Source organism: Canis lupus, chromosome 29, assembly GCF_003254725.2.
Source record: "Canis lupus dingo isolate Sandy chromosome 29, ASM325472v2, whole genome shotgun sequence".
In the NCBI taxonomy this organism is placed as follows: domain Eukaryota; kingdom Metazoa; phylum Chordata; class Mammalia; order Carnivora; family Canidae; genus Canis; species Canis lupus.
The window spans coordinates 20,154,948-20,169,624 of NC_064271.1; the positions used below are offsets into that span (position 1 = coordinate 20,154,948).

The 14,677-nt window shown below is 41.1% G+C and overlaps 1 long non-coding RNA gene across 1 annotated transcript in view; it reads left to right on the plus strand.

Moving 5' to 3' along the window:
* Positions 1-14,677, plus strand: part of LOC112678402 (uncharacterized) — a 54,642-nt gene that overhangs the window by 15,358 nt on the left and 24,607 nt on the right. Inside the window, exon 2 of the long non-coding RNA XR_003147543.2 lies at positions 12,278-12,429. This is a non-coding gene — a long non-coding RNA (uncharacterized LOC112678402). The remainder of the gene's footprint in view (positions 1-12,277; positions 12,430-14,677) is intronic.

The following is a 14,677-nucleotide window of genomic DNA, read 5'->3' on the forward strand; positions in this document are numbered from 1 at the left end:
ATCTTTAGGTGTGTGGGAGTATGATTTTTTAAAAGTATTCATTTTGCTTGTTTGTAATATGTGATTTCTATACTATCTTATTTTTTAAAATTATTTTAATTATTTATTTAAGAGAGAGAGTGAGAGCAAGAGAGAGGAAGGGAGAAAGAGAGAGAAAGCACGAGCGCACACAAGTGGGGGGAGGGGTAGAGGAAGAAGGAGAAGCAGACTCCCTGCTGAGCAGGGAGCCTAATGCAGGGATCAATCCCAGGATCCTGAGATCATGACCTGGGTCAAAGGCAAACTCTTAACTGACTGAACCACCCAGTCGCTCCTCTCTGATATTATCTTATATTGTGTATCTAATTAAAAATTATAAAAACTGCCCATGGGATACATGAAATTAAAATGAGCAGGCAGTAAAGAAGGAAAGAGTAGTTATATTAGTCTACATGGTAAAAAATAAGACAGAGTAAATAAGCAGAGAAAATAAATATTCCACAAAACAGTACAAAGCAGAAATTAAAGGATTAAAAAATATACTAACATATATAAATATTTACAAAATTTCAGAGACTAAGGGATTTTTAAAAAGGAAAAAAATTAAAAGGCCTAAGGAATTCTTGCATTCAATGCTCTTTTTAGGGGCTAAGCTGGGGCACCCCCCTCAGCTTGAGGTCCCCGCATGTCTCCAGGAAGGAGGTCCAAGGACAAAGAGCAAATCTCTGGCTTCTCCAGCTCACCTCACACTAAGGGTCCTGCCTCCTGCGCTCCTCTAAAAATATCCAGCAAATTGTGTGGCAGAATCAAATTCCCCTCACTCCGTACCCAAGTGATAAAGCAATCAGGAGGGAGGGCAGACTCCGAGTTTCTGAAAAATGCCTTGAACAGGGCCGTTAGGAGTTTGCTGTCTATCTTATTCATTGTCTTGGCAGGTTTGTGTCTGCGCTCAACTGCCGCTGCAGCATGTGGACTCAGACACTGAACTGTGCACAACCCAAGAGAAGAAAGGAGGGATAATAAAATGCATTTGTATTGGGCCTCTATTCTGGATCAGGAATCATCTATTCTGCATGAGGGGTATTACTAGGCTCTTTCTTTTGGTCTTGACCAGGTCTTAGAAGGTAAACATTTTAATGCCAGTTTTGAGACTGAGGGATCAGAGGCAGAGAGAGGTATAGAATTTGCTCAGGGCTACATCCAGTAATAGAAGTGTGACTCTAAGATCTGTAAAACTTCTTCCATGCCACGCTTCCTGAGGAAATGCTTGTAAGCGGGGCTGTGCCATGTTCCTTTCTAAAGTAGAGAGGAAGCCCGTGATGATGGAGTGACACCAAGCCAGGATATAGGGGATCGGAACACATCTGCCTGGCAGTCCTGGTGAGCACGAGGGTTAGGCTGATAGGGCCCCAGTGACCCAGCCCTTTGCCTACCAGTGCGGTGGGGGGCCTCTGGTAGTAGGAGAGTAGCAGAGAGCTGGAAGTCAGGTTGATGGTGGTTCTCAAAGGATGGCCTCCAGACCAGCAGCATTGGCATCATCTGTGAGCCTGTCAGAAAAGCAGAGTCTCAAGTCCCATCCTGACCTACTGAATTGGAGTATCTGGAGGTGGTCAGAGGAGACTAAACAAACCCTTCAGGTGATTTTCAAGCACAAGATTGTGAACCCTTGCTGTAGGGGTATCAAGAAGTTAAATGAGAGGCTTGGGGGCAGAGTAAAGGAGCTTTGATGCTGGGGGAGAGGATGGTAGGTAGATGAGACTTTGAGCTCATCAATGGTATGAAAGATAGGCTTCTGATAGGCAGAATAAGAAACAGGTGCGAGGGTGATGGGGCCAGGTGTGGGATGGGGAATGACCTATAGTCAATACCACATTTGACCTCATCTGGGTCACCAGCAGCAATCTCTCTCCTGGCTCTAAGCTTCACTTCAGGCATAGGTGATGGTGTTGGTAGGGCTGTAGCCACCCATCCCATGGAGTAGCTGGCAGGCTGCAAAGCAAATTAATAGAAGTGTGTATGCCTGACATAAAGTCAGTGCTCAAAACACTGTCCTTGAATTTGGATTTAAATGGGGAGCTGAGTAGATAGGGAAAGACGGCAGCAGCCCCCTTCCCTCTTGAAGTGACCCTGGCCTGCTCAGGCAGCTCTTGTGGTTGGAACATTCCCCTCTGGCATCCAGACAGCCTGAAGTTACCTGGAAAGGTAAATTCTCAATTTGGACTTATTTGAACAATGAAGCAAATATTTTGCCTATCTTCTATGGAAGCAAAAGCTAAGTATATCCCTCAAAAGACAAAAGGGATAGGTTTTCTCCAAGTTATAAATTTTGTGCAGGGCAGAGGATAGAAAAATAGATAATACAGCTTGAGCAAGAAGGGAAGTAGTGTGGCATTATGAAAAGCATCAGGCGCTCGGAGGGAAAAGACCTGGAGTTGAGTCAGCACTGGTCTCTAACCCAGCTGAGTAACCTTAGCAAGTGACTGAATCTTTCTGAATTGTATGTTCTTCATTTCCAAAGGGGGTTAATTCTCCACCTCTTGGTATTGTGAAAATTGGGGAAAAATGTAGTAGAAATGTCCCTAATGGTGCCAAGCACATGCCAGCCAATAAGAAATGTTTTCTGCATCTCAATTCTATACCTATCCCTTGCCCTGAAGAAAGCCCGGGAAGTTATCCCACCTCTGCAGGCTTTGCTAATGTGGGCCCTTTTGAGAAAGCCTTGTCTGCAATGACTCTTTATGTGTTTATGTGATAAAATTCCTTTGCCCTTAGGTACTTCATATTCTCCAGTCTTTACTGGGTTGGGAAGGATATTTGCCATGCCGACTGATCAGCTTCTCTATGCGATATAAGATGTTTTGGGCACTGTCTCTTTCTCCTCTGTTCTGAAGTGCGGGTGCCCTTCCCCTTGTATTCCTCTCTTGCATCCGGAGACCTTCGAGCTGCGAATGGGGTCCCTGTCTGGCCAACATGAGCAAGATTAAGACAAGAAGCAGCTGGGTGACTGCATCATTTCATGGGCACTGATTTTATTGAAAGGCCGGGGGTCTGCAAGTGGGAGACAATTTTAGTTTCTGTAATTGTCTCCTCTAGAGGCATCGTGAGAGAGAAGGAAAAATCAAACACTCAGTCTGCTCTCTTGCCCCAGGCTCCATAATTTGCCTTTTACTTTCTGTATTTTCATATTGGAGTTTGAAAAGCAGAGGACCCAAACAATCAGCAACAGATGTCCTCGTGTAATCTGCACGGTACATGACTTCAGTTAGCATGCAAATTGTCATCCTAGCGCCGTTCCAGGGGACTGCTGAAAAGACAGCAGGCCTGCTTTGCAAAATAGAGGGAGGGCATGATTAAAATGTCTGGATCCAATCATATGTTTAATTACAATCCCTTTTTTATCTCAACGACAATGACTGGTAGCTATTATGACACAATATTGAAAATGTGTATGACGCATGGTGGTACTTGGAAGGCTGAGAGGTGGTCTGTGTTTGATCAAAATGATCAAAGCTCCTTGCCATGGAGAGCCCCCTCTCCTTCTGCCTCGTCTGATCCACTTAGACGAGCAAAATATGATTTATAGGAGACTATGTGATTTTCATTCCCCGAGAGCAGGGGCATAATTTTTGCACCACCATTTCCCCTAGACACGATGGGAGCTTGACAATTGCTTATAAATGCACAGTAACAGCCCCTACTCCATGGATGTCTACAAGGCCTCTCTCATGCTTCAGGTTTAATTTACTCTGTGTTCCAACACTGTTGAATTTTATTATTGGTATAATCAGAAAAAGACCAAAAAAAAAAAAATCTTAAAAGCTCAGAGAGACTCTTGATTATTTCATTCTATTCATACATCCAGTTTGTCTTTTGGAGAGTTTAGAGGGAAACAGAAGTGATTTTTTTTCACAAAATGATATGAAGTTTTACTGCTTGGTTGATATAAAGATGGAATTTCATTATGTCAGCTTGTAGAAGTGACATCAAAAATTGCTGTTGTGTCCCTTATAAGAATGAATGTGTATTGTTTATGTTTTATCCTTTAGCTGGAACTCTGGAAGGCAGAAATAAAGCTAAGACTCAACTTGTTTGGCATGCCTCATCATGGGTAACCACGTAACCAGCATTATGGGGAGAACTAAGTTTGCTAACATGATGCAAAAATCTAATTTGGATTAAATTTTATCAGATAAAATTCTCTTACACATTTCACAGCTGGGTAGCAGTATAGTTTTTACATCTCAAAGCTTTTTGGTGAGGACTTCATACAAAATTTGGGTTGTGGTTTCACATATACTTGCTTCTATCCTTTGAAGGTGTCCTGCCCTACCTTGTTCTCCTTTTACATTGGTGATAGTTGTATAAAGAAAACAAAAATATTCTTAATTAGCGATAAGAAATTGAATTATTATTAAGTATAATTAGTATTGTGTTGCTGTCCTGCACTCAGCACTCTGCTGGGGGCTGTGTGGGGGCTTCAGCTGATGTGTCAAGGCTTAAATCCTGCCCTCAAGGACTTTATAGCTTCATGCAAGTTCTGCAGTGAGTCACATATAAGAAGCAAAGATAAAGGGATGGATAGAAAGCGAGATTGGAAGCTGGAGATAGAGTGAGAAAAAAGCTTGAGCAGGAGGGTAGGTAGAAAGTGAAATGGCTAGAGTCTTCTAATCCTTTATCAGCTGTGTCCTACTAATAAAGGTTCCCAAGGAAGGGGAGGGGAGGGACATTTAATGGAAGGGCATACTGTTTACTACCATAAGGCCTTGCTCCAAACTGTTTTGTTGAAATTCCAGCCATGATTTGCTGAGGCGCACCCTGGCTGAATCACAAACACTGCTTTTGTATCTGTTTACCCTAAAAACAGGCTGAATGACCTATTGAGCTCTTACCTTAGTTCCGCCCTTTAGGTCCTATATCAACAACTAACTTTTATTGAGTTCTTGTGGTGTGCCAGGGATTGTAGGAATCCCTTAATGAGTTTTCTCATTTAGCTCTCACAAAACTCCTCTTTGAGGTCAATACTATCCCCCCAAACCCCCAGTGGTTCAGGTGAAGTAAATGAGACACAGAGAAACCAAGTGATTTACCCATGATTTAGGGCTCAAGGAGTCAATATTCCGAACTGGAGTGTTTAACTGCTATACTGAATTATCAAAGTGTAGACTGATGGGGAGAAAAAACCTGAGGAGAGATGGAAAAATTTCATAGGAGAAAAAGATGACATTTACAATACAGTCATACCATATTCCTGCCACTGAAACTCCAGGCCTTACTCCAATGAACCAAGGCACCTGGCTGGCTCCGTCAGTAAAGCGTAAGACTCTTGACCTTGGGGTCATGAGTTGAAGCCCCACATCGGGTGTTGCACTTACTTAAAAAAAATACAGTGAACCAATTTTATTCTAGTGTTTGCTTGCATCCAATCTCACTCTCCTCTTTAGGAGAAGGGTAGAGGTGGGGGTGTGAGATGCCCTTTGTTGCAAAGTGTATACTGTGAGGACAGGATGAGAGGTTGAAGTTCGAATAGCTGGAGCAAATCTTAAGCTGGTCTTTGAAGAATGAGGAGAAGCTAAATAGGTAGTAAGGAAAAGGAGGACACAGTTAATTTGTGGAGGTAGGCATCTAGAAGAATAGAGGAGGTGGCATGAATGAAACTGAAGGTTCCGGGCCAGTGTGGGGTCTCCACAGGGCAAATGCAAGTGTATCCCAGTGCAGGTGGATGGCTTGTGTAGATGAGGTTTAGGAACATTGTTGAAGATTTTGAATCAGGTTCCTTTAATTTTCCAGGCTGCATGTCACCTTTCCCCCTGCGGTGATCTGATAGTATTTGGAGGAGACTGGGTATCATAATGGTGTGGCATGGAGCTCTCAGATGACCCCATAGTGGGACAGAAACCAGGATTGCCCTGTGGACAGTAGAGAGTCTCCAGAATTCCTACAGGTTCTTCCCAAGCTTGTCCTGGTTTCCCAAGAAGGCTTCAGGATTGCTGCTGGGCAGAAGTGGATCATAAGGGAGCCTTAAAAAAAGACATCCAGCAAAAAATAGTTGGCAGGAGCTAGTGGAATGTCTGGATCACCACAGCTGCATCAATGTGTTAAAAAATACCAGCCACTTTTATTTCCTAAAAAATGCGCTTGCTCCTCCTGGTGCAGTGACGGGAATGGCCACTAAATGTCACTGCTATGGCGGGGGTCAGAGCCCCTGTTGTGTTTGGACGGACTAGATCAAGACTCTCTTGAGCCAACTACATGTATGCAGTGATTTTGATGTACTCTCTAAACTCAGCTACCTCATGATTAAGAGGAAGATCTGAATTTCTTAGTGTTTTATACTTTATTAGAATGTGCTGCCCGCCTGTGTGGTCAGTATGACGTGATTACCCCACCATGAGCCAGACTGAGCTTTGCATTGTTTTCTAGGGCTGAAGCTTGGCTCTTCTCTGTCCTTGCTGCACCCCTTGCATCCGTTCTCTCTCCTGCCTGTCAAGCTTTGCTGTGAATTTAAGCTCTGGGTGATTCCATGACTCTGGAGTTTTCACAAGTCCATTAGCAGCACAATCTATGTCAATCTCCTAGGCATAATGAGAAAAACATCTTTTCCCCTGGAGGTTCATCTAGAACCTTATCCAAAAAGAAGCCTAACTATCTTCTTGGGTGAACTAACTCACAAAGCATTTTAGTTCACATTTTTAAATGTGAACATACTGTAATATGAAATAGTCACAAACTAGGGGGCTGGTAACAATGGAAATTTATTTTCTCACCATTCTGGAAGCCAAGGCACGATCCTGGAGTTCTGGGATCAAGTCCCACGTCGGGCTTCCTGCGTGGAACTTGCTTCTCTCTCTGCCCATGTCTCTGCCTCTCTATCTCTATGTGTCTCTCATGAACAAGTAAATAAAATCTTAAAAAAAAAAGTTACCAGGACCATGCTCCCCCCAAAGGCTCCAGGAAGAATCTTTCCTCGCCTCTTCTAGCTTCTGGTGGCTCTAGGCATTCCTGGCTTGTGGCTATGGGACTCCAATCTCTGCCTTGTTTTCCTATGGCCTTTCTGTATATGTGTGTATGTGTGTGTGTGTATTTCTATCTCTCATAAGGACCTTTGTCATTGGATTTTAGGCCCACTTGGATAATCCAGGATGATCTCCTCTCAAGGACCTTAATTGAATTATGTGTGCAAAGACCGTTTTTCCAAGTAAGGTCACATTCACAGTTTCCAGGGGTTAGGACATGAATATATCCTTTGGGGGGGCCACCATTCAATCCATTACAATAATTCTGTCTAAGTAGGCTACTTTGAAGAAAGATTATGCTTGACAACAGTAAGATACAGCAAATGTTTAAATACACTAGTAATTTTTAAGATGTAGAATGGCTTCAGGATATTTCTGGTCAGAGACTAGGAAAGATGTTGGCATTTCCCTACATTAAAAAAACCCTGGGTTTGAGACCTGGTCCACTATTTACCAGTTGCAGGCTGGTCTGTCCTCTGGCCCAGGCTCAGCTCCTTCCTCTGTCATAGGAGCGTATCACTTTGGATGGTAGGAGGTTAAAATGCCATGTGACTCACTGTGCAAACTGAGGAGTGGGTTTGCAAACATACGCAAAGGAGTTTGATGCTGGTAGAGAGATGTGAAAACTTGCATAGTTCACTTTTTGGAGGGACACACTACCAAGATGCCTTTTTTTAAAGTTAAGATTTTATTTATTTGAGAGAGTATGAGCAGGGAGAGGGGAAGAGGGAGAAGCAGACTCCCTGCTGAGCAGGGAGCCTGAGATCATGACCTGAGCCTAAGGCAGCCACTTAATCAATTGAGCCATCCAGGAGCCTTTTTTTTTTTTTTTCAGGAGCCTTTTAAGTCCATGAAACCATCCAGGTTTGTATTATACCACTCAAATTAAACACTTTTGGTATGAAGCAAATAACTTTGAATTAGGAGGATTTCTTTGTAATGTATATAGACAGGCAATCTATCAAAGAACATCTAATGATAAGATGTTAGATAAGGCCAAGCCTATTTCTTTTTTCAGTCTTTGGCACATACTCTTAACCTCAGAAAATCACTCTACATAGAGAAAACTAATCAGCAGGTAATGAAGGCACGCAGACTTCAGGGCGGGAGGCTTTGTTGGGTAAACACCTTTAAATGCAAGGTTTTTATCACTGCAAAGTCACCCACAAGAGAAACTTTAATTCACAGAGGTCATCTTCCAATTAAAGTGTAAGAGCAGATTTTCAAAGGCGTTTGTTTTAATGGTGCCTCATCAGCTGTTAAAAAAAGTCTTTGGAGTCACTATTTTCTCTTACAAATGTTAAGTATTCTTTGTAGACAGGAACTGTCTGTTAAAGTAATATTTGACATCTAGGGAATCAAAAATACTTTACAATGAAAGGCTGACATCTGTTTACTATATAAAAAAGAGTGCTGTGTATTTTTACTAGAAGAATTTTCCTTTAATAAGGCAGCCAAAAGTCATCTACACATACCAAACCAATTTACAGCCCGAACCTGTTGAATAGCAACATGGCATCATGGATGCTTAGCAATCCATTGCTTCCCCCACCCCCACCCAAGTATTTCCCTGGTTTGGGATTGGATTTGTATAGGATCATTTTCTTTCTTTCTTTTCTCTTTTCTTTTCTTTTTTTTCTTTTCTTTTCTTTTCTTTTCTTTTCTTTTCTTTTCTTTTCTTTTCTTTTCTTTTCTTTTCTTTCTTTCTTTCTTTTCTTTTCTTTTTTTTTTTTTTTTTTGAGGAAAAGGATACAATAACAATAAAAAGCCCTGGCTTAATTATTGATGTGTTGAGCTTCAATCTTTTCAGTGCCCTCAACTTTGATTCCATCGTGCTGGCAGTAGATCGTCTTTATTTCAGGAAAGCCAACTGCAGCTGAGCTCTTTTTATATATTTTCAATGTATGTAGTAGCAAACAAAGTCCGTACGTTTGGACAATTCCACCTGAGATCTGTCTAAGTCACTACAATTAGGAAGACATCAGACAGAAGGGCAGTCAACTTGGTAAAGGGTTTAAATCTGTGTGTAATCTCATACAGGTGCTGCTTCCTGTGCTCTGGAAAATCCCTCATCACAAAACAGACCAACTGAGCCACACCTGGGTTTAGGCAGAACATCTGGACCTACTCTTTCCTACTCACTTGTGTTCTTCAAATCTTCCCTAAACAAATGGCGCTTTAGCACAACTCTGACACCAGAGATTTGTAAGCCCTAGGTGCACTGCCAAATTCAGTTTGATACAAAACACAGTTACCCTTCTTGAATCAAATACATTACAGGTATGATACCCCAGTCATATATTTCAATTAGTCGAGCCTCAAGTAAGTTATGGAGGTCATTTCCACCAGTAGTAATAAATTTCATAATGGCACTAACAATTAAACAGGGAATTTAGGGGGAAGGTTGAGGTCCAACATCTATTACATGCCCTAGCATTCATTGGTCATATGTTCTTTGTTTTCTTGTCATACAACCATTGGCTGGGAAAGTCTTGAAAACTAAAGATGGGTATAGATAAAATTAATGCCAGCAGTCTCAGTTTCCTTAGGAAAAAGCATATATCTGTTCAACTCCTAAATGTCTAACTTTTACTTAATGAGACCTCTTAATTTTTAGACATACAATTCTGGGAGAGCTTTGTGACTAATGAATAACTTTGTGTTATAGGTTTGTGCTGCTGGGCTCAGCATTATGCTGGAATAACTCAGTTTATGAGTGATCCAACAAACTATCAGGAGACTATCAGCATAATTTGTGTGGCCTTACATATGGCCTTTTAGTAAGTGTTTTATGTGGAATTTTGGCATTTCAGTTTAGGTGGATGCTTGGGAATAGGAATGGTCAGCCTGAAGAATGAATGGTATGGAGTAGGTGTGCCTTTTATGGCTCCCATAAAATATGCAGAAATAATGGGGATTGCATGGCGATCAATAATATATGTGTCCCTTTCAGGTAAACACATCTAAATATATCTTCTGGTGCTCATATTTTGAATTGCTAACCAGTTTACAATAGAACATTTATTCCACTTGCAATGCTGTTCTGTTTTTTTGTTTGAATTCTTTGGATTCTCTTGATATTAGTCAAGCTCATCAAGTCTGAGGGAACTTGGGGATTGAGAGCAAGGTGGGATGGGGAGAGGAGCATGAAGAACACCTCTCACACCAACAGGTAATAAGCCAGAATGCAGGCTCTGGAATGTTCAGAAAGTAAACTCAGCTCTGAAGGGGTAGTGCTAGTTTAGTAGGTAGCTCAGAAACACCACGTGATACCTTTGATTCCTGAAGGATCAGAATGGAGAGACTCCCCAGCATATCCCTTGGATTTCAGGGTAACTTGGGTCTGGACCAGATGCTCCCAAAGAAGAGGTAGTGGGAAGGCCTCCTGAGTGAGCAGGTATATCTGCCTTGACTTGGTAGCGATGTGATTTGACAATGAACTGAAGTGTCTTTTGCTGATGAGGCCTTGTCATTCAGATAATGGGAGCTTTGATTTTGTTTTCCAAAAGTTCTCTTCAGCATGGTTTGATTTTGGTTGGGTGGATGCATGGTTATGGTATTGACTGTGTGAACTAAATATGCATTCAGTTTTGAGAAGTCACAGGTTATTATTTTTTTAAATCCATTTTGCTTTCAACGTAATTGAAATCGTAATACATTTTTCCCCACTCTGATCATCATATTTTGTGATGGGAATGGATAAAAACCCCATCAAAGTTTAAGTTTTCTTGTGGCAATTTCTTTTATCTAGAAGGGAAGGACAATTAGGAACAGAAAGAAGTATAGCATGGGAAGTAGGGGAGAAGAGCAAAGGTTTTTATAAAGGAAAAAATCAGCATAAGTACTCACGTATGAAAGCTGAAGTATATTAGAATATTGGCATAAGGATGGTCTTTATAAAATTCCTAAGCAATGTAAAGGTTGGAAAAAAGAAGCTGATGCCCAAATGATGCCCATTTTGGGGAGAAATGGCTCTCCAACAGGAAGATGTGATGTATTACAGACATCAGATACCTGTCCTAAAATTGTTTGAGAGTCAAAGAATTTTTGACAGGGAGGAGCAAATTCTGAAATGGATATCTAGTGGAGATTCTGTGGGAGCTTCTAGAGGTGTAAAATAAGTACGTGGAGTAAGCCAGGTTATAAATAATGAGGACAACACATTGTCCGAGTAGTAGAAATGAGTTTTATGGAGGCAGAAATCATGGCAGAAAAGACTTGATTTCCCAGCTCTGGCACAATGCTTGGCACAGAATATGTAATCAGTGTTTGAAAATGAGCAAGGCAGTAAAGGTATAAAAATCAGCTCAAATGAACAAGGATGAAAAAGCATTTGTTAGGCAATAAGAACAGGAGAAAAGAGATGAAAAAGATGATGCAAATTAGCCTTTTTATGAATGAAATTTAGGTAGGAGATGTTAATCCTAAAAAACTTTCTTGGGGGCAGCCCGGGTGGCTCAGCGGTTTAGAGCTGCCTTCAGACTAGGACGTGATCCTGGAGACCTGGGATCAAGTCCCATGTTGGGCTCCCTGCATGGAGCCGGCTTCTCCCTCTGCCTGTGTCTCTGGCTGTCTCTCTCTCTGTGTCTTTCATGAATAAATAAATAAAATCTTAAAAAAAAAAACTTTCTTGGAAAAATATCTAAGTTTCAGATCATGTTTTCCAAAAAAAACATACCCACGTAAACACAAGATAAAATTAAATGGCCCTGTCAAATGGTTCAGGAACAAAAAGGCAGTGAAAAAGCTGAATGCCATTCAAATATGTGATTCACAGCTATATTCCACATAGCAATGCTACCACCAAAGAGGAAGGGGTTCATCATACCTGTTGTCTCAGTGTTCGGTGGTAATTGGAGGACTTCAAGTTTGTTGAATAGTTAAATTATTTTGGCAAAGCTACCCAATGCTATCCCTTTGCACCTACTTTCTAAAAATGAAAATATATATAATGTAAATATATACATAAATTTTTTTTCTACCTGAGATACAAGTGAGAAATGCCTTCTATCCTCATTAAATTACTATCTATACCTTGAGGTGCTATCAATAAAGAATTCTATAGATGGCACACATAAGAATCTGATTGATTATGAGACCTGAGATCTGTAGAATTTTAGTGAAATATTTGGAAATAATTCACCATTGTCTTTGTTCAAGAGTCAAAGCAGGAAAAAGAGCTTGAACCAGACCAGTAAGGAAATCTAAGGTTTACTGAAAGGACTGATCTAGAGCTGTCAGGAAGACCAGAACGTTCAGGATTTCTGTCCTTATTCCTTCACAAGCTATAGAGGAGGACGCCTGAGAAACTTTTCCTCCCTGGTGCGGCTGGCGGAGGTTCACACCTGCAGGCTGGCTGAGGCGCTGACTCTCGGTGCTGGATCCAATAAAGAGATCAACCTCTTCACTTTCCCTTAGAGTCTTTAGAAGAACACAGGTTGGTCTCAGAGCTATTTTATTTTTTTTTTATGTTTTTGTTAAATCTCTAAGGTTGAGGTTGATTAACTTTTAAATTAAGCCACACTCTGAAATGAAGTTTAAAATGTCTTAACCTTCGGATAGGAGTGGAATTCTCACCAGTCATTATTAGAGCTCACTGACGTTACAAATTTGTGGACGGATGTTATCCATTAAGGTGAAAGCAGAAAGGGGCTATAAAGTTGACTCAGAAGGCTAAGTGCTTTACCTTCAGGGAAGCATATATAAAAATCTGTCCTGAACTGTATATAGAGTAATAGTTAAAGCTTTGAGCACCTGGTTCTTAACTGGCCAGGCAAAGTCGTATAAAATACTGACATACCTTCTACTTACTGTTATTTTGATCTTTAGGCAGGTTACTATTTTTATTATACATGCTTAGGAATTTAGCTTCAGCGATCAGCCAACTCAGAGGGCATTTATTGAATACCAACCATGTGCCAGTATAAACCTAAGATAAAGTTTTAAGTTAGGACTAGGTTTCTCAGTACCTGCCTTTGTCTAATTCGTGGACTAATGGAAAGAATGGTGACGTTCAGTATTTCTTAACACCCTTTCACAGTGATTTGACAAGTTGACATTTTTCAGAGAGTTCAAAATCTGCAAGGTGCTGCCTGCATGGCTTAGTTAGCTGAGCTGGTTGGAAACATGGCACTAATGAGGCCAAGGTTCAATTCCCATATGCCCAGGTTGTTTTGAAGGCTAACACTGCCTAGCTTCTTGATTTCCCAACAATAGCTATGTTCAAAGGAGAACCACTCGAGAGAGGATGGGGCTCAGGGACAAGTTTTTACTGTTCCTGGAAAAATAATTTAAAGCTCATGAGCTGTGATGAATTAATTCAGTAGTATCGCCTCTGTCAACAAACATCATTTTAGTTAAGGTGGCTTATACAAATGGGAGAGAGTGGAACCCAAGATGGTTATTTAAAAATCAAATTTCTATGTGTGTAATGAAATGTATGGAAAACAAGAGCTGGTTTTCTTGAGCATTTTCTACCTATCTGCTAATGTTCCAAACTTTTTTTTTTTTTAAAGATTTTATTCATTTATTCATGAGAGACACAGAGAGAGAGAGAGAGAGAGGCAGAGACACAGGCAGAAGGAGAAGCAGGCTCCACACAGGGAGCCCCATATGGGACTTGATCCTGGACTCCAGGGCCATGCCCTGGGCTGAAGGCAGGCGCTAAACTGCTGAGCCACCCAGGGATCCCCAGTTCCAAACTTTTTATATGTATTAACTTTTTTAAGCTTCATAAGAGTCCTATGAAGTAGGTACCTTCAGTAGCCCTATTTTATTTATAAGGAAATTGAGACAAAGAGACCTTAATCAATTTTCCCCCAAGTTATGCAGGCAGACTGATTCCAGAGCTCTTGTATTAACCACTACACTCAACGCAGATACTGTCTAGGGAGGAAATGCACCAGCTTGTCAGTCAGCTCTAAAATAGACAAGAGCTATCAAAGGGCTGGCTCCCAGTTCACTGGTGAATGGTAACTGCATAACTGTTTGATTATTTTGCTCTATTTGCTCTATTGCTAGACCAACAACATCAACTAGCTAAAATTGGGAAATTTTCATCCTCTCAACACTCATGACACCTTAAAACTAAGAAAATGTGTACTTGAATGTTCCTTTGCAAGTGTTCTTAAGTGTTTTTTAAAAAGTTTTCTAAGTTAAAAGCTGTTTTTATTATCCATTCAATGACGCACCATGTGTGTTACTGCAAAAAAAACAAACTAGACATTCAAAATCAAAATTAAAGACTTGGTCTTCCTCTGTTGTCTTCTCATCAGCCTCACAAGCAAATGCAAGTCTCCTTCATGAAAGAGAGCCTCCTGTTGGCCCCAGCTTCCCCGCAGGGTGCTCACATCGAAAAGGCCTTACTTTTAAGCTGGACTTCTGAAAAATCATTCCCATTCTTTAATCTGTTGCAATGTGCCTTTTTGCTCTTTTTACTGCAATAAGTCCTTTAAACATCACCAGTCCTCTCTCTTAAGTTAACTCTGTCTTTTCTTGGTCCTTTTATGTCTCCTGCCTTCTTCATCATGTTTGATCTTGCTCCCCAAGCCAGCCTTCATATTCATTATGCTGTGTCATTCCTTACCTTCAGTTTCTCCTACCTCTCCTGTCTGGTTCACTGACTCAGCCTGGCTCAAACACATGCATTGCCTTAGGTTCTTGTTCTTAGGCCTCTCCTCTTATCC